This window comes from Mus musculus, chromosome 13, assembly GCF_000001635.26.
Source record: "Mus musculus strain C57BL/6J chromosome 13, GRCm38.p6 C57BL/6J".
In the NCBI taxonomy this organism is placed as follows: Eukaryota; Metazoa; Chordata; class Mammalia; order Rodentia; family Muridae; genus Mus; species Mus musculus.
Genome location: NC_000079.6, coordinates 45,850,768 through 45,871,805, shown reverse-complemented (window position 1 = coordinate 45,871,805; position 21,038 = coordinate 45,850,768). Strand labels below are relative to the sequence as shown.

At 43.7% G+C, this 21,038-nt stretch overlaps 1 protein-coding gene across 17 annotated transcripts in view; it reads left to right on the top strand.

Annotated features, from left to right (window-relative positions):
* Window positions 1-21,038, top strand: part of Atxn1 (ataxin 1) — a 415,237-nt gene that overhangs the window by 93,186 nt on the left and 301,013 nt on the right. For 16 of the 17 annotated variants that reach the window (NM_001199304.1, NM_009124.6, NM_001199305.1 and 13 more), the window contains one exon: window positions 19,350-19,478. The exons of the other annotated variant lie outside the window; for it this stretch is intronic. The gene's annotated coding sequence lies outside the window, so the exon portion shown is untranslated. The remainder of the gene's footprint in view (window positions 1-19,349; window positions 19,479-21,038) is intronic. 17 annotated transcript variants of the gene reach the window in all.

The window sequence follows — 21,038 nt, the reverse complement described above, 5'->3', positions numbered from 1 at the left end:
AAGTGTAAACGACCTCTGACCCTCCCCTAGCCCATGTCAGCAGCCTAGATAGAGAATACCTTTATGGGTTGAGCTGAGGGTTGCTACAGAAAAACTGTGTTTCCGTTGCCTGTGGCTGGGAGTAAGTTTAGTGGGGCCTTTATAAAAAAAAAAAAAAAAAAAAAAAGTCTGTGGTTGAATTTTTGACTTAAAGCTGTTTTGAAATGCCAAACAGCCTGAATTCTTGGGAAACTCATTTGAATGAGACCAGCTGTAACTTAAGAGTGTATATATGTATCCCTACTGTGAAGATCTGAAATAGCCCCAAATTTGAAGCTTTTAGAACGGCAACCTGCCGCAGTAGAAAAATCCCAATGAAGCCTGTTTTGTGAAGAAAATTACTTAAAATGTTATATAAGATGACATTCGGCAGGATAGGTGCGCTACAAGTTGTATATGAATACAGGCTTGCTTTTGCGCTCAGATCATATCCACCAGGTACTCAATTAATTTATATGTAAGTATTTTTAAATCTTAAAAACTCTGAAACCTGGATCACTTGTAGTCCCAAGCATTTCCTACTCAGGGTGGTCAGCCATTCTATCCCCACCGAAGCCTTCTTTCAGGGTGAGAAACCGTCTGAAGATTTGGTGCACATCTTAGACTCATGGGTCTCAACCAAGGCATCTGAAGACCATTTTTGATGGTCACCATTGGGGACAAGGGGTAACCAAATTTGACTCTGGCACCAAATAGAGACCAGAGGTCTGCTGAACACCTACCTGCCAGTTTAAAGTTTAGGGCCACCAAATTATCTGGTCCTGAATGCCACTAAGTCTGGAGTTAAGAGCCCTCCTTTCAACTTTTTCCCTGCCCTCATTTCCAGTTTGTTTTAGTGGAAGATAAACTACAGTCCTAGGAGAGAGTGGAGAAGAATTGCATCATGGCGCATGTTTTTCTTTTGCTTCAATCTGATTGTAATTATACCCTGGTTCTTCTGTCTTGATATAAGAAAGCATATAGCTTGTTTCTGATTTTATAGCACCCCACTTTAGACTTTTAAAGAGAACTTGGACTTTCAAATCATTGGAATTCAAAACAAAACAAAACACTACAACACTTGTAAAAGTTGCACTGTGTTTTATATTTTGGTACCAACATGAGATTTGGGGGACAAACAAGAAAGGAAAGGTTGTTGTAGTTAAACAGCTATCTGTTTGTGTGTCTACTTAAAAAGGGTGACGTTAACATGGCTGACCTCCACTGTCAACTGGACGTACCTGGGAATAGGGAACCTTGATTAAGGAATTTACTCCATCAGACTGGCATATGAACATACCTATGGGGCATTTGTCTTAACTGTTAGTTGATATCAAAGGGCCAAGTACACTGTGGGTGGTGCCATCCTTGGGTAGGTAGTCCTGGGTTACATAAGAAAGCTAGCTGAGGGCAAACAGGAAGAAGAAGCAAGCCAGTAAACAGTATTTGTTTATGGTCTCTGCAACAGTTCTTACCTCCAGGTTCCTACATTGGGCTTTTTCTGAGTTCTCACCCTAACACTGCTCCTTGATGTTGGAGCAGAACTAATAAGCCAAATAAACACTTAGGGTCTTTTTTCTTTTTAATCACAGCAACGGAGAAGCAAACTAGAATAGGCCATATAACAAGTTGAACCAGTTATCTTAGATTTTGTTTTTAAGCATTTGGGAAGAGACCAAAAGGTGTAAGTGTGGGCTGCTGCACCATGGCCTGTTCATCAGAGCTGAGTCGCGGGTTTATGTTCTTCAGAGCACTTGTATGAGTTTTCCGTTGCTTAGGTGACAGTTTCTTACAAACCTAGTGGCGTCAAATGACACAGTGTCTTGATTTTAGGTTCTTCAGATCACAAAGCCAAGGTGGATGCGAGCACACTACAGTCAGGAGGGCTACACTGATGGCCAAACTCCAGAGAAAAATTGATACCCTGTTCTAATGCCTGGAGGCCACATGGACTCTAAGCTGTGTGGCGTCATCCTCCATCGTCAAAGCCAGCACTTCCACTGTAGCTGTGATTACTTCTCTTTTGACATTTCTTCTTTCTCCTTCCTCCATTTTCAACCCTTGGTGATTGTCTTAGTCCCTCCTGTGTAGCCGAGGATACCCTTCGCCCTCATAATAACTAAGGCAACACCAGGAAAGGCCTTTCTGTGTTCTAGAGATTTGGGTATAGACATCTTTGTCAGAGGTTGGGGGCGGGAGGTGGGGGGGAAGGTCATTATTCTGCCAATCCCAGTCTGTAAGGTATGTGGCATTGACTAGCGCTTCTTCTCACTAACTTGAGCAAAAAAAATATTTAAAATGTGTGTGTGTGTGTGTGTGTGTGTGTGTGTGTGTGTGTGTGTTTAGATGCCTCTGTTTAGTGTTTCCGAAGGATACTTTAAGTAGTTGATATAGAACGACAGAAGATACTTGCGGGATGATGAAAGTAAGTGGTTCAATCGACCAAAACATTTCAGTAAGGGAGAAGGCAAGAGGCAGAGGGGAAGAGGTGGAGAAGCTACATCAGGCAGTGCTTCTCAACCTTTGCAGGGCTGAGGCCCTCTAACACAGTTCTCATGTGGTGTTGACCCCCCCAGCCATGATATTGTTTTCATTGCCGCCTCATAACTGTAAATTTGCTACTGCCACAAATTGTAACGTAAATATTTTTTTTGGAGCTGGCAGGTTGCCAAAGGGGTCGCGACCCACAGGTTGAGAACCACTGCAGTAGGTCACCCGACTCCAGCACTTGGACAGTTTCATCCTCACTTGGTGGCGAGGAAGTGGCTTGTTGAAAAAGTCCGATTTCTGAACCCCAAAAGCCACTTTAAGTAGGTCAAGGGTGGGGCTAGTTTTTGGGACTGATAGGTCAAAGGAGTAAACTTTGGATGTTGAGTGCAAACTACCACCGGGTTGTACCTCTAACCCTAGGACTTTTATATGTCATGGGCACTCTTCTCTTACTTATTTTGCGTGAAAGCCTTTGTACAACATTCAAGATATACTGCTGTAGAAACATAAATACATATTGTTGTTCTAAAATATGTTGCATTTATTTGTGTGTATGCTTGCATATAGTTGCATGTATGTGTTTGTGTGTGTATGTGCACACATATATATGTGTATGTGCTTGTATACGTGGCGTTGGGGCTTGGATATGCCACAGTATGCTCAGAGGTCAGAGGACCGCCTGTGGCAGTTGCTTTTCTTCCACCCTGTGGCTTCTGTGATCAAACTTAGGTCATCATTCTTGGCCTTTACTTGCTGAGCCCTCTAGCTGGCTCACGAATCCCTATTTTAAAGCAGAACTGCATTTTAATAACTTAAAACTGGTGTGTAATGCCGACATTGGTGACCAACTAGACATATACATCTGTTCTTGATATTGTGTTTTTCTCTCTGTAAGATTTAAGTCTTGGTAGATGCCAGCCCCTGTCATGCTAAGGCATGTTCATATTTAGAATCTAGCGGTTTTGTCTTCTGATGGTTCATTTATAACAGCGTCATCTCTCTGTGATTAACTCTTATTGATACAAAGGGGACGAATGCTAATTAATAACTGAAGTCTGTTAATAACTAAAGACCTGTGGGAAAGTTAATAGACTATGGATCTCTTTTCAATCAGTCCTAACTGGGCAATCGTTACAGGTTTGTTTGGGAGCCCAGAAACAGCACCTATGGGCCTTGCAATACAGAATAGTTGCTCAATAAATGTTAATTCTAGAAACAAACTGGTTAGTTTTGCTTGGGGGACAGAAAGAGTTCAGCATTCCCCTCCTTGTGCTTCTTTGGACCCATTTTCTTCATAGAGCAATCTGAGGCTCTCTTGCACATCATGTTTCCCCTGTGTGTTTCCACCCCCCCCCCCACCCCTGTCTTTCTCTTGTTCTCTGGATTGCAGAGAAATCATGTCACTCTGTGTGTACTTTCTGGCTGGAGTACAGATTCATTAAAGACCCCATTCATACCACCATATCACCCCTCATTCATATCACACCCCCATTTATAGTATGCCCTGCATTCAAAGCACCCCTCATTTATAACATATCCCACTTATAGCACACCCCTCACTCATAGCACACCCCCTTCCTGTGGACAAGTAGCTGATAGAATATATCCCCAGTGCTTTGTGTGTTCGTGAAGCGACTTGGCGCATTCACTTTCTTAGAAACCCACAGACAGTGTGTCTCATTTCCCAAGGAGATGTGTAAAAACTTCACAAGGACGTTTGTGACAGCTCACGGGGAAAGGGTTATTTACTATGCTTCTGTGAGTCATGATGATGTCACCCCCCTCAAGAATCAGCTACAGTAAATTGACTTTAATGAGGACAGTTTGGGAGGGAGATGATACGTTCCACGTGTAACCTTGGCACGGAGCACAAAGTGGAGTTGCTGGCACGTGGCCGTGGTGAGCCACAGCAGTTATGCGTCTGCTTGATCAGATTCATATTCATATCTTGTCGGTTTCCGACGAGCCAAAAATTAAAAATAACATTTGTTTCTGTTTTCATAACTGCCTAAAAATTATCCCAAGTCATTTTATTTTATTTAGCTTGACTTTTAATCTTGTTTTAAATATGTGGCCTTTCAAGCAGTCTGGAAATACATCCTCGCAATTTGGCACTGCTGGGTGGGACATTTTTCTTTAAGTGTTTGGGACTGAACCCCTTTCCCATGCCGTGATCATTTGAACAGCACACCATGGTCCAAGTGTTATCTACGGTCTCAGCTTGAGATATACAGTTGTCAATATTTATCAGCTACGGACACATTCCAAGACCTCCAGCCTGAGACAACAGAGCATCAAGTCTTACTCTCCTGATTTTTTTCATCTGTATTATCTGTCCAGTGAAGTTTAATTTAGAAGTCATGCACTGGAAGGCACTAGCAACTGTAGCTACTGGTAACATAGAACAGCTATAATAAAACCCTTTAAAGATGTTACATGACTCACTCTCTCAGGGTCTCTTCCTGTTCTGTGGATCTGAGCAACCTCAGCATATGGTTTTCTTTCTTTATGAGTTTGAGAAGTTTCCCCGTTTGCCACTTTTTCCTCTTTGGCTTATCCAAATCACCAGCATCACCACTATTGTACTCTGTGCAGAGTGGGACAGCGAGTGTGACGTTTAATTCCACTCCTGGAAATGGTGTGCCAATTGGAACTTGAGTTGCTTCTTTCTGGAATTTTTCCGTCAATATCTGCAGACCAGGGTTGACCTCAAGTAATGGGAACCATAGAAAAGGCAAAAATAAAGGAGCGTTGTAAAGAAGTGTTGTTACACAGAGGTTGGACCTTCCTAGAGCCAGGTATGGCGGCATTGTGGAGAGGTGACCGAGGAACATATGAGTTGTCAGGAAAGGGGAAATATTGAGATGGTAAAACCTGGAAATAGAGATGACAGGATTTGGGAGACTCGGGAGGAGCAGATGGAGTGACTTTGGTATATCCAGATTGCATCATTCAGTGACATGATGGTCTGAGGACCGGCCTGACTGGATCCATAGACACTATGCTGCCAGGGTCCCCTCTTAGCGGCTGCCATTGCATTATTAATGGTCCTATAGCTCTCCCCTTCTTGGTTAGGAATTATAACCAGCCCCTGGCCCCATTTAGTCTGGGGTAGTCTGGAGTATCTAGGGGTAAGGAGTGAGTTCAAGGTACCTAAAATACTGGTATAAAATTGGGCAGTAAACGGACAGAGTTAGGATAGCCCAGTCCTGATAGTTTAATATGTTTCGCTGACCTAAGCTTGCTTGTCTGGAATTTTGAGAACAACGGGAAGAGTTTGGTGTCCACCAAATCGGTGTGCCATCCCTTCTCTGTGTAAGAACAAAGGCTGGGAAAATGGTCTTTTGTGGCACCACTCACCGAGGAGGCTCACTGAAACCGAAACAGAACTGGGCCTCGAAAACGTGGTGCTGGAAGTAGGTATTTGAAGTAGACTAAAATGGCAGTGACAGGAAGTGGGACCTAGAGGTCAGCTGCGCCGTGCCCCTTCCCCACCTCCGTGATGGTTGGCCATCTCTTCTAAGAATGATTCATGGAAAGATGCATGAGAGTGGGAAGGCAGGCATCCGAAGACAGCAAGGAAGCGTCATGGGTGATACACACACACACACCCAGGGGGTGGAGCTTCCAGATGGGAAGGCAGCAATCAGGTAGAAGTCACAATGTGGGGGCCATTCAGCACCTGTCCTAACTTAGTGGCTACATAGATGGTTAATATACTCACTAGTCTGCTCTTGGCCGTGTTCCTATAGCAAGTGCATGAGCCGTCAGCTTACTTGCTCTGTCTAAGAGAAAGGAGGGTTTTGGAGGAGGAAAAAAACAATATGCCTCTTGAAGACAAAGTACCCAGGAAGGCCTGTTACCTCCGAGTACAAATCGTGCCAGTTAAAATGCATCGTTTCCAACGAGTAATTAGGAAGCCAAAAAAAAAAAACCAAAAAAACAAAAAAACAAAACAAAAACAAAAACAAAAACAAACAAACAAAAAAAACCAGGGCAGATTCTGGCTCTGTATCCTATATGCTGTGGTCCAAATGGTAATTGTCATTAAAGAGATCCGTGCTTGCTGGTGGCAGCCCTATGGGAAGCAGAGTTAGATATAGAACTCTTGAACCACCATGGGACTGTTGGCGATGGGGAGAAGAGAGGATTAAGGATGGCGGAGTATTTAGAATAGGCAAGATATAAGCAGTAGCTGGCTGGACACATCCCAGATTCAAGTTCTTTTTGCCAAACATTAATGCACTGCCCTACTTTTCCCTAATGTTAGCTCACGTTAGGAAAGAACTAATTCTCCTTCTGAGAATGTTTCAGAGAAGCTGGCATGGACCGTCTCATAGAATCCCGCTGCCTGCACTGGAGAGAAATCTCGTCTCCTTGAGTAATATCTAAAACATTTGGAAGAATTACATTGCTAATCTGTTGAATCTTGGGACTAGAGGGAAGGAAGTTTAAAAAGAAAATCCACATTAAAAACATATGCCCTTGCTTCTCTCTTTCTCCTCTGCTTCTTCCAACCCTGTTTTCTCCTGCCCTCCACCAGTTTGTCCTTCCCTGGCTTCTCTTCCTCTTTTGGTTCCTCCTTTTCCTCTGGCTCTTCTTCTGGCTCTGACTTCTCCCCTACCTTTTCTTCTAACTCTTCCTCCTCCTCTTCCCTGGACCCTGGATCTCACACATGCTAATCACATACTCTACAACTCACAGTTTCTCTCACCCGCTATGCCTGGGTTCTTAGTCACCAGCCGATTAGAGGGGGAAAAAAAAAGATGGGAGCAAGCTTGTTTTCATGTGTTCAGCAGTGTCACAAACCAAGTCACCAGAAATCATAAGGATGCCGGTGATCTACCAATAGTCTTGAGAGACAAGCCCACCCAAAGGTGGCCATGTGATACCTAGACAGAGGGTATGCAGATGAGGCCATATTGATGCGATCCATGCTAGAAACATGTTGGAGGGGAGAGAGAAAGAGAGAGGAAGAGGGAAGATCTGGATAGAAAGTATCTGGAACTGGGCATGGGGCAAGAATTAAGAATAATCTGCAAGGTATCCATATATCTTTCATGGTTCTGGGTAAGGAAAGGAAAGGCACCTGTGGGATATGAGAGGCAAGGGGATAGCAGGAGCTGAAGGATAATGCTGAGCCAGCTGTTCTGAGAGACCAGATATTTGGAAAGCACTGGAAACGGCACCTTCGAGGTGACTGACGTTTTCTCTGACCTTGTTTCATAAATGTTCTGACAGAGGGATAAGCAGGGATGCGGGCGGTGAGGGTGCTCTGGATTGCGTTTATATAACGTCCTTATCAGTGTTCTGTCCTCCTGACCTTTGAATAATCAAAAGGTTGAGCTTCACCACATCCAGGAAATGTGGCTCTTCAGTGAGACTGGGGGATGGCTCAGTGGGTAAAGCTCTTACTGTACAGGTGTGAGGACCAGAGTTCAGATTCCCAGAATCCATGTAAATGCATGTTAGGCTCCGTGGGCAGCCTGTAATTCCAGGGCTCTGGGGGCACAGATGGGACTCCTAGATACCAACAAGCTCTGGATTTAATTGAGAGACCCTGCTTCAAAGAATAAGGTAGAGAGCGATCAAGGAAAACTCAATACCAACCTCAGCTTCTATACACTTACGCACATCACTGCACTTGTAGAGTCTGCACACAAGAGTCCAAATGTGCCCACACAGGCACATATGCTCTACACACACACACACACACACACACACACACACACACACACACACACAGTAGAAAGGGATTTCCAAGTGTTTTAAAATTCCATTTGAGTTTCTAATGCATTGTGGTTAAATACAATCTGCCTAGTCAAGTTTTTGAGGTCCTTGACAAATATGACAAGTATTAAAAGGACTTAAGAGCTGAGGCTGGGGTACAACTATAGGATGCTGAGTACCTACTGTGTACTCAAAAGCCCCCAAGCTTTATTGTGTGTGTGTGTGTATGTGTTAGTGTATAAGAATGTGTATGTATGTGTGTATGTGTGAGTGTGTGTGAGTGTGTGTTAGTGTATGAGAGTGTGTGTGTTAGTGTATGAGAGTGTGTGAGAAAAAGTGTGTGAGTATGTATGAGTGTGTGAATGTGTGTGTGTGAGTGTGTGTTAATGTATGAGAGAGAGTGTGTGTGTATGTGTGTGTTTGTGTGTGTGTCTAGATAAAATGAATGAAGTAGATTTAAGTGATATTTTGAGGACTATTGGCCTGTCTTATTTTTTGTTTTGTCTTTTATTGAGATCCAATCTCATTTATCCCAAGCCAGCCTAGAACTTCTCTTATAGCAAGGACGATCTTGGGTGGTCAACCTCCTGCCTCTGCCTCCCTAGTCTTGGAATGTCAGACATACAGCGCCATGCTTGGTATGCCGGATGCTGGCAATCAAACTAACAATTGGCCCAGGCTACTGCTTAGTAATTTAACCTCATAGCATCTAGCAAGTGTGGTCTTGTAACTTATGCTCAACACCTCAAGGGTGTTCCCTGAATTTATCCCAACCTTTTAAATGTCTCTGATCCCTGTCTTAGCAGTTTTCCTTAATGGAATATAACCTCCCACTGAACACTCTGGCTCATAGATGGTACATGCTTCTCCCTGTTTTGGAAAAATAAGAAGCAATATTTATCAGGCACTTTCCTTTAAATCCATACTTTATTTACAGGAAGGCTTATGCAAGCTTACCAGCTTGATTGACTGTCTTTAAAAAAAAAAAAAAATCCAACCCTTATCCTTCATTACATTATCCTGTCTGGCTGTTGCTCTCCGAAGCTGTTTCTACTTATGTTTCCAAACTCCTATGTTTTTCTAACGCTGTTTTAGACATTTTTGTGTGTTAATTAGTAGCATCTGCTCCTTATGTCAGAAGACAACAGTGCTTTCCTCCTACAAAGTGGCCAAATGCAGGTTAAGTGGGAGCAGCCTCGCTGCCTGAGCTGGTGCTACTGTTTGTTATTTTTAACTGGCAACAACTTACCTTCCGCCAGGCACCAGGACTCTGGAAAGCTTAGCCGATTTCCGTCTCGGTGTGATTTATAAATGGCAGCGGGTTTTGTTGTTGTTTTCATGATTTTTTTTTTTTTTTTACCTTTTTCTGATTCTAGTTTCTTCTGACTATGGGTGCTACCCCCAGCATGAGACGTGTGAATCCTTTCCTTGGTGTCTGCAGAGAGAGGTCCCAGGACCTTCAGAGATACCAAAATCCCCAAAGCCTGAGTCCTATAAATAAAATAGCACAGTGTTTGCATAAACCCACACAGTTCCTGTCCTGTGCTTCACAGCATCTTGAGATTGCTCATACTGCCTAACACAGTGTGAACGCTCCATTATCTGTCGTGCCGTCTCGCTTGGGGATAGTGGCAGAAAAAAAAAATCTGTAAATGTTCCATATAGAGCAATTTTTTTCCTGATGGTGTGTGTGTGTGTGTGTGTGTGTGCGCACACAGATGCAGGTGTGCATATATGTGTTTGTACTGTGCATGGAGGCCACAGAGCAACCTTGTTGTTTAAGACAGGATCTTGTACTGGGTGCTGGTTGATTTGGCTGGGTTGGGTGACCTGTGAGCTCCAGTGATCCTTCTGTGTCTGCCTCCGCAGCACTGGAGTTAGGAGAGGATGCTACCATGCCTAGTTTATTAGATGGGTGCTGGGCATCAAACCTTGGTCCTTATGCTTGCCTGGGGAGCTTTTTACTCGCTGAGCTAGCCTCTCAGTTCCTGCTTGACTATTATTGGTCCTCTCTTGGATGAACCCATGGGCTCAGAGCTCCACAGACGCTGAATTCTGCCAATGTGAATCAAAACTATGCTGTTAGTTGTCTTGTGATGGACTTTACCCTACTGAGAGTAAGAAGTCTGCGCCTTTAAACCAGAAATGCTTTCCTTCTGACACAATACCACTCTGGATTTGAATTGAGGCAGAAGTCAGACGGGATGCCTCCCCCTTTTGTATTTCATACGTCTGTGTCATCGAACAATGGAGATGTCTTAATTCACTGGCTTCAATAACGGAGAGGGACAATAGGCTTTGCATTTTGTAGAATCCAAAGGCTTTGAAAACAACTTGGTCTCCCTTTCTCTACTGAAACTATGTTGTCTGAATCCTCTGTTGCCAACGAAGGATTTTTTCCCCCTCATTATTCTGAAAAATCCAAACAAATCACGGTGGTCGCTTCCCTTGATGTTCGCCTACTTTCACCACTGAGCATGGCAGCCCCAGCCCTGCCATGCTTCTGCTCTCTGTAACTTCAGCTACTCTCAGTCAACGGAGGTGTGTGTGTGTGTGTGGGGGGGGGGGGGGGGGGGTGGGGGGGAAGCATTAAATGGAAAATTCCAGAAGTAAATATCTCAAAGGTTCCAACCAGCTTTATCATAGCATGCTGTTCTGTTGCACTATTAGTTATTGCTCATTTCTTACAGCACCTAATTCATAAATTCAAATTACCATCCTGTGCTGGCTGGCTAATTGTCCACTTGACAGAAGGCAGAGCTGCCTGGGAGATGACTTCTGAGCACCCTGGAGAGGGACTAGCTTGATAGTGGTAATCGATATGGAAAGACCCATCTTAATTATGGGAAGGACCATTCCCCCGGACAGGGATCCTGGACTGTCATAGTGAAGAGAGACAACTAAGCTGCCATGTACACTCATTGCGTTCTTCCTCTGACTGTGGACATGGTGGCGTCTGCTTTGAGCTTCTGCTGTCTTGACTTTCCCAAGATAGTAAGTAGGCTGTTCCCTGAACCTTGAGCTGAGAGTTCCTGTTATTCTCTTTCCTCATTAAATGGTTTTGATCATAGTACTTAAATGCAACAGCATGAGAAGAAGACACAACATGTGTGCGCTGATGTATAAGAATTGTACATATGTGTTGGCAATGTGTACAGTTTCACACATGCAGTGGGGGTCTTGGAATGGGGCATTTGCTGATAAATGGGAGTGTGTGTGTGTGTGTGTGTGTGTGTGTGTGTGAGAGAGAGAGAGAGAGAGAGAGAGACCATATGCATGTAGATACATGTGTGTGGAGTGTGTGTGTGTGTGTGTTTGTGTGTGTGTGCGCGCGAGAGCGTGCATGTGTATGTACATGCATGTGAAAGCCACAGAACAACCTCGGCCGTCTTTCCATGGGTCACTCACTAGCTTTTAGTGTCATTGAGACACAGGAGTTTTCACTGGTGTGGCACTTGTCAAGTGACCGTGAACCCTAAGGATCTGCTTGCCTTCCCCCCAAGTCCTGGGGTTACCGTCCATTGCCGTACCTGCCTTCTGTTTGATTGTTTATGTTGCTGCTTTAAGAGATTCTGGGAATGGGACTGAACTCAGGCCTTCCTGTTTGCAAGCCAGCTACTTTACAGGCCCAGCCAACTCCCAGGTCCAGCACTCTGGTTTAAATAGCATCTTTTACATGTCAAGAAGGACACTTAGCCTGGAGGAACACATAGCAGAGCCTTTGCAAACTGTTCTACATCCAGCCCAGTAAAGCAAATGGAGCCTGACGTGCCAGGTTAAGGATTTTCTCCAACAGCCAGAGATTTCCCGTTCATCTTCTTTGACAGCGACACGAACTGTATCTGTTGTTTAAGAAATGTAGAGGTCGGGGGAAGGTTGATGGAGATGCGTGTGACTGGCTCATCCTTTGTGCTAAGGGTGAGCTAGCAGCACCTTCTGAAAGTCAAAATTTCAAGCATGCACATCCTAGATAACAGATAAGATTATCTTCCACCTGTCAGCTAGACGCTGTGTCCTGAGGTTGCACAACAGCGCGGCCAGATAGCGATAAACTATGCAAACACTCACATCTATGGAGTCTATTTCAGACACACACCATAGCACCCCACCTTGGAAATGACATCCCATGACCTTTGCCCCATTCTCCTATGGGGGCAAGGGACACACGCTAATCAGCACTCTCGTGGAAAATGTCAGCAAGGTGTGAACATCAAAAAGTGGAGCCACTGGAGACCCCTGGGAGGCTGCCTGTGACAGAGCCAGGGCTGTGATTTGTGTCTCCCACCCTGTGCCCATGAATATGTATAACTGTCTTCCTGATCTCCCAGTAGTCTCTCCCAGCCTGCTTAGAGGCAGCTCCGTTCTCAGACAATGATCAGATCAGGAGCTAGGAGGAAGCTTCGATTCTTCCTCTCAAACAACTTGTCGAGTTGACTCTGTGAATGGATACAGAACTCCATCAGTTTGAGACTCAGGATTGTGCGTGTACTAGGCAAGGGCTCTCTCACTGAGCTGCACTGCCAGCCCTCCCCACACCCTTTTTAGACAGGCTCCCATTAAGGAACCCTAGCTTCAAGCCGGGCAGTGGTGGTGTACACCTTTAATCCCAGCACTCGGGAGGCAGAGGCAGGAGGATTTCTGAGTGTGAGGCCAGCCTGGTCTCGAGTGAGAGTGAGGAGTGACATAAGAAGAAAGAAAAGAAACCCTAGCTTCCCAAATAGTTGGCATTCTAGGTCTGCATCCCTAGACTCTCTCATGTCTCTGTAGTAAATGGCTCTGTGTTCAACCTTGCCCTGTGACAGTCTGTCCCATAAGAGATGGAATGGTCTTAAATGTATAAGACAAGGCATCACACCACTCCATCCTAAGTCTCTACTCTCGTCCCTCCGTAAAGTAAAACTCAATGTCTTTGCAGTAGCCTGCGAGGATTTTTATGCTTGTAAAGTTATTTTTTTTCTTTAATTTGTGAAATGTATTTATAGATAAGAAATATCACAGGCATGGATCTCTGGGATAGCATGGATATATATGTTTTGTGGTTCATCTAGAATTCAGTTAATTTTCACTTAAATATTTACTTATATATTTTTTTGGTGTGTGTTTTGTGTGGGTACCAAAGGAGGGCAGAGGAGAACATTCAATCCCTAACAGCTGGAGTTAACAGACAGCTGTAAGCGACCCCAAATGGATACTGGGAGCTAGACTCAGTCTTCTCAAAGAGCAGGAGGAACTATTAACTGCTGAGCCATCTCTCTAGCATCTTACTTTATTTTTTGAAACACAGTCGCATTATATAGCCCATATTGGCCTCTTTGTCCTCTTGTCTCCATTTCTCAAGTACTGGAATTATAGACCCGTGCCAGCATACCAGCTTGAGAGTTTATTTTCCATTCTGTATGTAATAAAGTTGGGGTTTTTTGTTGTTGTTGTTGTTTTGTTTTTTTTTTTTTCTCTTTCCAAATGAAGAGCTTCTTTCCCGGTAGCGTTATTAAGTGAGCGGCCCTTTCACCACTGAGGAAAGCTTCTGCCAGGAATCCTTTAGTTTCTTCCTGTGATGTCTGTGTGTAATCGTTGCATTGTGAAGATATTCCTAAGAGCTCAGATAAGTCACAAAGGATACAGTTGTATTTGTAGAGATTTGGCACTAGAATATTCAAATCTATGCAAAACAACGTGAATTAGGAATCACAGTTAATCTTAGGAGATTTTTATCAGATACATTAGGAATTCATTCTGCTTAGTGGACTAAGACTTTAGTTGAAAAAAATTCTATTCAGCCAGACCAAGGTGGGCAAGCAGGTTTCACAGCGGCAAGGTTTACTGTGTTTGGCTTGTGTTGACATAGCGTCCCTTGGTTATGACCCTCCAGAAAAGTATCGCCAAGTGCCTATGAAATCTGAACACATGCTAGAAATCCATTTACATACTCATGGCTTCTAGTCACATACTCACGCATGCCCACCGACGGGCCTCTCCTCTCCTCTCTGAGCTCCTCCAATCCTGGGACTCTGACCATATTTGTGTTTGGTTTTGTTTTGTATGATGGTTGCTAGGGATAGAGCAAAGAATGCTGGGCAAGCGATAATCTAAGTAAACTTCGTGCCCAGCACCTTCATTTGTATCTACAGTGACACCACCTAGCAGAGAAGAGCAATTGGTCAATGAAGTTAAACTCCAGCCTGTTGGTTTGGTTGTTGGCAGTGCTGACGGAGGAAGGAAGCAGCCTGGATTTCCTTTATCTTAGAGCTGGGGATGTGGCTATGTGGTAGGTAGAGCATGCATAGAGCCTATGGTTTCATCCTAAGCAATACCAAGCCATCTTTTGCTTGTATGTGCAGTGCTGAGCATAGAGGCCCAGGGCCTCCTCCATTTATAAGCATGCACTCTAAACATTGAGCTTTCCCTCAGCCAATACTTATGAAGTTTTTGCTTAAACGGACTCTCAGAGGTTGGTTGTTGTTGCTTTGGATAAAAGTCTTACTCTATACATAGCCCCAACTGGCTCACTGCTCACTATGTAGCCCAGGTAGAACTGAGTAGAAATCACAGTAATCCTCCTGCCTCAGCCTCCCTACTGGAATTTTAAGTAAGTACTACATTGTCCAGCTGGTGGTTTTCTTTTGTGACCCATCACAGTGAATACAATTGAGGGTCAGCTGGGAATCACAAAATGAATCCTTTTGAACTCCATCCCCACTAGGATGAGGAAAAATGGAAACTGCTGTCCCCTTGGATGCGTGTTCTCACTCCATCCCCACTCCCCTGTAAATAGCATGAGTGCTGCTTCTCCAGTCTCCAGATGCATAGCTTTGCCAGCCAGCGAAAGTCCCCTCCTACCACCCCAACCCCCCATGCTCTCCCCACACACAAATGGATTTTGTTCATAGACAGGTGACAGCAATATAATCCGGAAATGAATTTCTTTGTTAAGGACAAAGGCAAATCTGAAAATTGAGCTCCGTGCATTAATAGAAACGTTAGGATACTGGTGAGCTCCTTTAGTTTAAAGCCACTTTCTATTACATTACTGATTTTAATATCCTTTCAAAGTCCAAGAGAACTGAAGGCAGTGCTCCATGCCTATAATCCGAGCACTTGGAAGATACACTGGGCTACGTTAGGGGACAGGGGTCAGCCTGGGCTATCAGGCAAGACTGTGTCTCAAAATAAAATAAAAGTGAAAGAAATAAATGAGTCAATTAACGTAAAGAGTTCAACCCAAAGTCTAGTCAGCACCCTGATTCACTTCCTGTGTCCTTAAGATGTGTATAGCTCTCTCCAGGGTGGGAGATTCGCTGTAGAACTTAAATGAAGTGGCAGAGAACTTGCCCAACTCTAAAAGACCTAGGTAGAAAGTTAGAAGCCACAAGGGGGGAAAGCAGGCACTATTTTTAGTTTCAAGAAAAAAAAAGTTTGATGATGGCTAGAAACTTTCGAGATAAAGGCCCTCTCTCCTTTCTCCTCCAAACTCTGTCTTTCCCAAGACCATTTTTCTTTGAACTTGGACGCTTATCTTATTTTGTGTCACTGTTACTACTATATACTGCCCCCCCAACCCCGGTCAAGGGGGTAAGTTAATGAAAGTTCAAGAAAACTTCTCAGAAAAAGACAGGTGCTCTCATAACCCCACCGCCTGTGGGTATCCATGGCCTTTAGAAAATAGAAGGACATTTCTGTTTCATGTCAGATGCACTTCCGTGGCCTCTAGAAAATAGAAGGACATTTCTGTTTCATGTCAGATGCACTTCCGTGGCCTCTAGAAAATAGAAGGACATTTCTGTTTCATGTCAGATGCACTTCCGTGGCCTCTAGAAAATAGAAGGACATTTCTGTTTCATGTCGATGCACTTCCGTGGCCTCTAGAAAATAGAAGGACATTTCTGTTTCATGTCGATGCACTTCCGTGGCCTCTAGAAAATAGAAGGACATTTCTGTTTCATGTCGATGCACTTCCGTGGCCTCTAGAAAATAGAAGGACATTTCTGTTTCATGTCAGATACACTTCCGTGGCCTCTAGAAAATAGAAGGACATTTCTGTTTCATGTAGATGCACATCCGTGGCCTCTAGAAAATAGAAGGACATTTCTGTTTCATGTCAGATGCACTTCCGTGGCCTCTAGAAAATAGAAGGACATTTCTGTTTCATGTCAGATGCACTTCCAGACTGGACATTCATCGCACGGCACTGAGCCTGATTCACTTGACTGAGCATTGACCAAGAACCCCGCAGTTTCTGTCTCTCAGCAGTTGGAACTGTCCACATGAATCTAACCAGTTCCCCCTGGGAGTCCTCTTAGAAAAAGTTGACTGTTCCTTAAAGCAATAGCCTGTAAAGTCTTTGAAAGAGTCAGTTATGGGCTGGGGATATAGCTCAGTTGTTGGGAGTGTTTGCTCAGTATGCTAGTTACCCTTTAGCACACCGTAGATTGACCAAGGTAGCGTACTTAGAATCCCAACACTAGGCAGGTGGAGGGAGGAGGATCAGAAGTTCAAGGTCACCCTTAGCTACGTAGTAAGCTCAAGGAATACTTGAGACCCAGATGCAGGAAAACAAACAAAAACGTTAGTTATCCCAGTGACCTGGGTGTTCATGAAAGGTTACGTCTCTTAGAAGTGGATCCTGGGATGGTAGCTTTCTTGGTTATCTCAGAAGCCCTTCTGAGATTCTTAAAGTTTATTTAGCATTACACGTGGTGACCAAGCATTGCCTTGCCTCCTTATAGTCTAAAAAGAATAATGGTAATGAAATACAGATCTGTTGACACTGTTGCTAACTGCTGGGGCTGGGGAGACTCTCATTTCATGTATACCGCGTGCCTGTGGGGAGCCATGGCACAAAGACCAAAACGTGGGAGGTGACATAGGTTGAGGTCCTTTTGCTTTCATTCTGTGTTAGAGACCATTTTTCAAATTTGAGCCAAAGATAACAGGTCATTGAGACTCTCTTGGGTTCTGTTGTTGTTGTTTTCTTTTTTTTTTTTGCTGTTGTTGTTTTGAGGGAGATTTCTGTTTTCTTATTGTGTAGACCCGGCCACCCCAACTTGCAACGTAGACTATGCTAGCCTTAAATTTGTGGTAATCTTTTGATTGTATAGAAGGCAGCTATGCATCACCATGCCTGGCTTTTGTGTCTTTCCTTTAGGGGGTCAACTTCAGCCCTAATTCCTGGCTCCATGCTGGCTGAACCTTAGTATAAAAGTTGGGGGAAGGGCAGAGTGTCTGTCTTCAGGCTCTCTCCTCTAAACATCCAGAACTACAGTTACAGTCTGATGTAGCCACCATCCTCAGAACTGGGTGTCCACCTTCCCCCAGGTTTTCAAACTAGATAGGAGACACGTACTGTAAAGCTAAAAAAAAAAAAAAAATCTAAAGGGCTGGGGGGGGGGGGAAGCTTCTTTGAAGTCTACCTCCAAACTCTCAAGTAGCTACTGTCAAAAAAAAAAAAAATAGGGTTTAATCATGGTTCAAGGGGAACTGGAACCCTAGCTGAGGAGAATGAATTTTAAATACAGCTTATGAAGGAAAAGAACTTTCCAGAATGGCTGTACGTTAGGTGGTCCCCGTGTAGGACCCCTCAGCAGTTCCTAGTTTGGGTGAGGAGTCATGAATGCCGTTACTGTTCATTTCATACCCACCGTGTACAGCAATTAGTGCTTTCTCTGGGAGGAGATGGTATTTATCAAGTTTATCAAGAGGCAGGTGGGGCAGGCAGTGTGTGGCGGGGGGAGGGGGGCATCAACTAGCCATGGGTAGTGCAAAATGGAAATTTCCTCTCTCTTGCATGCTGTTGTTTTATTTTGTTCTATCCTAAATGCTCCATACTAAATAATATATTTGCTCATCAATCAGACAGATGCTCATTCAAACGTGAGTGAGTTTGAAATCACGAATGGTTTGGGTTAAGTCACCCCACTGGAGTTGGCTTTTATATGTTTTTAATTTCATGTGGAGTATTTATTGGGTGTGCTGGGACCTTTTTTGTGAATAAGATGCATAGCCATTTCCCCCCCATAGCTCAAGCAATAAGGTAGTCTTGAAAATGTTTTCATGACAAAGAGCCAAGAAAGTAGCCAGATTAACTTATTTTGTTCCTTTCTAAACATTTCAGGATAGTTAGACCTGAGAGGAAGGCATTTTTAAACACAGAAGCCCTCTGTGTAGCCTACGCTGGCCTTGAACTCCTGAGCCTCCTGCCTCTCCCTCCTGAAGGCTGGGATTATAGGTGTACAACATCACACACAGCAGTCTCAGACTGTAACAGGCTGAATGCGTGATTTTTAAAAAACAAAACAAAACAAAAAACTTCTTCTGCTTTCTACCCTTGATACCTAGAAGTTATTATATTTAGTTATTCAGAGGTCAAGAGTCTTTACTTCATTCAGTTGATAAACTTGGTATTTTGCAAGCACATGCCTATTGAAAAATACTAGCTTCACCAACATGGTTTGCTTCTTTCTCTCTCTCTCTCTCTCTCCTTTCCCCTCCCTCCTCCTCTCCTCTTTTCTCTTCTCTTTTCTTTCTTTCTTTCTTTCTTTCTTTCTTTCTTTCTTTCTTTCTTTCTGTCTGTCTGTCTTTCTTTCTTTCTCTCTCTCTCTCTCTTTCTCTCTCCTTTCCCCTCCCTCCTCCTCTCCTCTTTTCTCTTCTCTTCTCTTCTTTTCCTTCCTTCCTTCCTTCCTTCCTTCCTTTCTGTCTTTCTTTCTGTCTTTCTTTCTTTCTTTCTTTCTTTCTTTCTTTCTTTCTTTCTTTCTTTCTTTCTGTCTGTCTGTCTGTCTTTCTTTCTCTCTCTCGCTCTCTCCTCTCCTCTCCTCTCCTCTCCTCTCCTCCTCCTCCTCCTCCTCCTCCTCCTCCTCCTCCTCCTCCTCCTCCTCCTCCTCCTCCTCCTCCTCCTCTTCTTCTTCTCTCTCTCTCTCTCTCTCTCTCTCTCTCTCTCTTTCTTTCCAGTATTTTAGGGTACCACTGTAGAGAGGATGTGTGATAGCTTTGTTCAGGTGGCTGACAAGCTTGTTTGACATATAAGATAGACATTGAGAACACCCAGGGATTTCCCCTGCATCATCACCAACTGCTTGAAGTGGCATTTTCCACTCTGACTTGCTGTTTGGTTTTGTTAGATTGCAGCATCCTGGAACAGAATGAAAGGATCTGTGTTGAAACAGCTACAGTAGGGTTACAGTAGACCCTGAGAAAAACAGAGTGGACTTCAGCCTGCACGGATGAGCTTGAAGCAGGAATGGTTTGGGGTAAGTCATCCCTTCGGGGTTGGTATTTGCATTTATTTAGATTTCTTGTGGAGTATTTACATATGTGCTAGGATATTTGAGTGAGTAAGATGCATAGCTATTTTTTCCTCCATAGCTCAAGCAATAAGACTTCAGGGTAAGACCCTTGTAGGTAGGGAAAATGAAAAAAACAAACAAACATCAAACCAACCAAACAAATAATAGCAACAACAAAAATGCAGGTGACCACCCAACTCTACACACAAACAATAAATAATGTGTGTGGTCTGTAGGTCCTATTTTAGCCAAACTCATAAGGGATTAATGAGTCATACAGAGGAGGTCTACTTATCTGGTGATACCCTAATACAATACTGTAAGCAGCACTGGAGCAGGCAAGGTAGAGAGCTATCATCAGTAGTTTCCAGACCGCATTCAACAAGTGCTTCCTGTGTAACTTGTAAACGTGGGGTACAGTGTGGTCAGTTGAAAGAAGTATACAGTGTGTGATTTGTGATCAGGGTAGTTAGAATTTTCTTCATAACTTTTGGTCTGTTCTCATGTTGGCAACCTTTTGGTTCTCCCTTCCATTTTCCTCTAAAATTTATAATATGTTGTTGTGAAATATAGCGACCATCCTGGCCGTAGAATGTAGACTTTGGTCATTCTGTTTATTGGTGTTCTTGGTCCCCTGAGTGACAACCTTGGCCCGAGTTACAGTCTAAAAATTCCAAGCTTTAAATACATATTTTTAAAAGATACAAACTATATACTAAAACAATATAGGTTCCTCGGGATGTCTTTTTGGCTTTATTCCTGGAAGCAATCCTCAGATCGGAGCTTGTCTCCACCTATGGTGGAGGGCATTGGGAGAGCATAGTACTTGCTATGACTGGCCTGTAAAAGTGCATGGACCCTATTGATCTCCCTGGCCTCCTGCAGATTGAAAACTCCATGTCTTCTGGTACAGTTATGTAACCGTGGTCTCCCATTCTCCCTGGTGGAATTCATTGTGTGCCTGGGGCAAACTATCATTTGCAGGGAGTTAGGGAGGTCAGCCTATGTGCAAGTGTAGAAGAGAAGGTCCAGTCCCCAAGGGACTCATCTCTATTGTCTTTCGGCGAAGCAGGACTTTCAGACTTGGTGGTTAATAATTTAATTCCCTTGTGACATTAATAAGGGAGTGTTTCATGAATTTTCTATTAAAATAAACAAAGCAAGGGTCTTCTAAATTCTTGTCCTTCTTTTTTTTCTCTCTCTCTTTCTATTGAGGTCCCAGATTTTTATCACTGTGTGACAGACTGTCTGAGTAGAAGCCCTTTCACTCCATGGAGCCTCAAATCTTTGTTGTCCATTGAGAAGGAGGTTCTGGTTTTTCTTTCTAACTAAACATCTCCTTCCTGAAAGCTGAGCTGTGAGCAGCAGTTAGAATGATGGTCACATGTCATTCTTGTTAGCAGCTGGCTGTCTGCCTCAGAGTGGCACATTATTTGGGTTTCATAACAGCATTTTCTCTCTCTAGCAAAATGTTAAATGATAAGGAGCAGGAAACCGCATGAGTTCTGCAGAGTGGCACTGTAG